Source organism: Brassica oleracea, chromosome C7 (genome assembly GCF_000695525.1).
Source record: "Brassica oleracea var. oleracea cultivar TO1000 chromosome C7, BOL, whole genome shotgun sequence".
In the NCBI taxonomy this organism is placed as follows: domain Eukaryota; kingdom Viridiplantae; phylum Streptophyta; class Magnoliopsida; order Brassicales; family Brassicaceae; genus Brassica; species Brassica oleracea.
Genome location: NC_027754.1, coordinates 3,344,673 through 3,349,385, shown reverse-complemented (window position 1 = coordinate 3,349,385; position 4,713 = coordinate 3,344,673).

The window sequence follows — 4,713 nt, the reverse complement described above, 5'->3', positions numbered from 1 at the left end:
GTAAAAAGTAGATGGCGTCGTTTTGCAATCAAGTTCTTCAAATGAACTATTGCCAATTGTTTAATGTATTAACAAAATATGTAATATGAACACCAGTGGCAATTGTTGTAAATTCTCTAGTAAATAAAAGTGTGTTAATAAAAATGGCTGACGAAAGCTGTGGTATTGCCATGTCACAGAAAATGACATACATGTAATTAATTTACTACTTTAATAAGTTTATTACTCTTACCAATTGTTTCTCTTTTAGTAATAAGGGGATAAATATACTATTTTTCTAGTATACTAAATGCATATCATATATTGGACTAACCCACACAATGTATCAAAAGTTATTAAATGTATTTAGGTATTGGACTTAATACTTCATTTCACATTTTTGGCGTAAAGAGTTAACAATTTTTCTAATAAAAGCCTATAATAAAACGGAAATTGGCTTGATTAACCCTGGAAACAAAAAATTAGGAAAATAACCATCGTAAGCTTTAGGCTAAGATATACAGTCAATATTATACAATAATTGACATATTACCCTTTTCTCACACGCACTTGTTCAAACAAAAAAAAATTTATAAATTACTTTTCCCCTTAAACTTTTAAATGCTTTTAATTTTTTGTTAAAAAAATTATTCAACTTTATGTTTTACATATTAAAAACGTAGATTTTTTTCTACACATAACATGAATTGAAATTTTCAAAACAATAATATACATTATTAGATTTTATACAATATTACATAAACTCGATTTTACATCAATAATATTTTACACATGCATATAGTATATTTAGATTTTCTTTTCAAATGAAATAAAATTTTGTTGTATTATATTCTATTTAGAAACATAGTATAGAAATGTAATGTACAAATTTTGTTAAAATACAATAGTGTTTAAGTATAAATGACATATTTCTACTAAATTTGATGGGGTTTGGATATTTTGTGTCTTTTTCAGATCCTAGATACCCGAACCCGATAAAGATCCGATATGGACCCAAAAATTACATGTATTTTACAGATATTTTTTAGTTATTGATCCAAACCGGCCCGTACTCGAAAAGAACCGACCCGTGTCTGAACCAAAAATTTACAATACCTATTGAGTCTAAATGTTTAGCTCCCGGATGATCTGGACCTGGAAAAAACCGATCTGAATCCGAACCCAACCCCGACCCAAAAGCCCATGCCTACTCTGCTCTCTCTATCCTATATGTACACAAAAAATATAATAGTACTTGGGCATAAAATAAGAAAACCCACGCGCATCAAAGAAAAGTGGGTGTAAGTCTATTTCATATGTTCACAGTTTCCAAAGTATGGTCATTTTCTTAGTTTTTCTCCAAGTCTGATTATCCTACCAATTAACCCATAATAAAATTTTGCGCAGGCCCAACATAATAATATTAATATTATGTTTGAATTGGATAAGACACATGTCATTATCTTGTTCTACTATATTCCGTGAAAATAAGTTATAGTATAGTATGTGTTTTTAGTACAGTTATTTATGTAAGGTTACTATACTTTCAAATGTCTAGAACCTGCATGACTCGGACCTGGAAATAACCGACCGAACCTGACCCGAACGCCCATTCCTACTCTCCCCACCTCTCTCTCTCTCTCTCTCTCTCTCCCCCTACATGTACACGAAAAATAGAATAGTATTTGGATATAAAATAAGCAAACCCACGCGCATCAAAGAGAATGGGTCTAAGTCTTTCTCAAATGTTCACGGTTTCCAAAGTATGGTTATTTTCTTAGTTTTTTCCTCCATTATGGTTATCCTACCAATTAATCCATTAACTCTGCGCATGCCAAACATAATAATATTAATATTATGTTTGAATTGCATTGGGAACATGTCATTATCTAGTTCTACTATATTCCGTGAAAAAGAAATTATAGTATAGTACGTGTTCTTAGTACAGTTATTTATATAAAGTTACTGTACTTTCAAATATAGTTTTGTATTCTTTATTTTTGTCTACATTATTTGTTTAAAATAGAACAATATGTCATACATTTAAATTTGATACTTCTCTTCTCTGCCATTTTGTATGATTGCTTGGAATATAAAATTCATTCCGTACAAATGTTTGACAAAGGGATTGTGTCTAGTTGAAGGACGTTTTTTGCATCAACAAAAGCTTTGATTTCTTCTCGTTCTATTTTAAAAATAATGCTCAACTAATGTAAATAGAATGGACCATTTTCTACATTGTTTTATTAAGGGTCCATATTATGTAATGTACATGAAAAACAAAATATTATAAAGTATTATATATTTCAGATTTTGATTTTATTTAAAATATTTAAAATTTATATTATAATTTATATTTATATTTGGATTTAGGGTCTAGTGGCTAGGGTTTAAGGTTAGTAATTAAAGGTTGGGTAAGGTTTATTATTTAGGGTTTGAGAGTGGAATTGAAATCTTATATTATTTCTACTATACGGAATAAAATACTTTTGGATTATACCATTTATTGCAAAAGTGTTTTATTATTTATCCAGATGTTTACTGTGCACAGTGGAGTTGATTACACTAAGAAACACTTTTTGACTTTCTATTACACCTAGAGATACTTCTTACATGTGACATACTTTGTTGTGGGCCAGCAACAGATTGTGGACAATTTTGTCCTTAATGGAAAGGACAGTTGTGGATGAGTGATTTGTGGACGAGTGATGTGTTTAGGTGATTTGTGGACGGGTGATGTGTGGATGAGTGATGAGTAATGTGTGGATATGTGATGTTAATGTGTTTATAGTAGATAAGTGGACAAACTCTCTGTTTTGATTTCATAAAACTATACAACAATACGTGGACATAGACTCATGTTACTAAAATTATACCATAAAACGTGGACACAGACTCTGTTATCTCCAATACAAACACTTGGCTTCTTCAGCTCAATTGATAAATTATCTGCAGTTAAACTTCAATCAAGATGAGAAAGAGATGATATTGTGAGTATGAACGGACAGAAAAATTGAAGAACCATTTACCTTTTGTCGGAGAGTAATAGATCTTGCATGTCAGAGATTTCTGATCCAAGGAATTTGCGCTTTGTCATGATGTGGATGGATGTAATTTTGATTAGAATTGAATTTAGATCTCGAGATGATGAATGGAATCGAATGAATATTGTCCATGTACACAACTAGCTTATAATTCTGTTAAGATGTTCATGTCGACAACTAATTTATAATTCTGTTCTCCACGCTTTCGTGTCCACGTCCACAATTTGTTTACACATTAATATATATAATATATATATGAACATGAATCTTAAAAGATAGAGAATTTTACATATAGTTTATTATGACAATTATTTTTGTTTAATATATTTTAGAACTTGAGATAAAAGTAAATAAATACATAAAGTAGAATAAGAAAAATAATAAAATGAAATAAGAAGAGGAGAGAGATTCTCTTTAGTTTATGGTCATAAGAGTCTTTTTGACAAAAGAAAGTGTGTCTCAAGTGATAAGTGTCTTGTAATGTAATTTGAATGTGAGAAAATGCCTATAGATGTAAAAAATTCCCGTAAATATTGTCCACATCTGCAGTAGTCGACGTCATCAACTTTTTACCTCATTTACCAGAGTACTTGTATGCAAGAAGTGTATAACCGGCTCAAGTCGTACATAATTTTAAGTTGAATTTTTTACATCAAGAGGCACTTTATCACTTTTCAATTACATCCAAAGCCACAATGCACTTCCAAGACACTTTTTCATGTACAGAGAGAATATACATATTTGCCCTTAATGAGAAGAAAATGAGATCTTTCTTATACAAGAGGAAAGAGAAAATGTGTTTTTTTATTATTGTTTACTCTACTTCTTAATATTTTATTTTTTTTATTTTTAAATTAAAAATACATATAGAAAATTTTGTTGATATAATAAATTATATTTTTTTATTCTCTATAATTTGATATCCACTTTGATATATTTTTTTGTTATATTTTAAAATTTATACTTGTACACATATTCAGTGATTGTGTTATGGATGAGTGATATGTGGATGTTTGAAAAACATGGATAACTACTTGTAGAATATAAGCATAGAACAACACATGTGGATGGGTGTGAGAAGATAAGCGTGGACGGGTAAACATGGACGGGTATTTGTGGACGAGTAAAATTATGATTAAAATTCAAAATTCAGCATACTACATATCTCATGGTGGCTGACTGTGACGAGCTCGAACCACCGCAGCTTCACCGAGCTCATCCACGACGATGTTGAGCTCGGAATCCATGGTGTGGTTCACTGGGAAGAGGAGCTGACTCGTTTTGACCGGGGGTTTTGGAGGAGGAGATGACTCGTTTTAACTTTTTGGTTTGTTTAGCTTTGTTTTCATCACTCAAGGTTTTTTTTCTCGACATGTATGTTGTAGTTATTGGTTTGTAGCTTTGTTTTCATCACTCAAGTTTTTTTCTCGACATGTACGTTGTAGTTATTGGTTTGAAGTTATTAATTTGTTCATCCTTGAAGTTACTACTCTATCCACCACATCAAGTTTCAATTCCTTATCCACAAATTTAAGAGATCTCTCTTGTTCTTTATTCATGGTTATGTTAGCGTCAATATCCACAATATAATCAAAATCTTCTCGTCTCCGTCCACAGACAAACATTGTTGTTGGATTTGTGTCCTCACTACAAGAAAACAGGGGGATTCTGATGGCCGAAATCGTCGGAA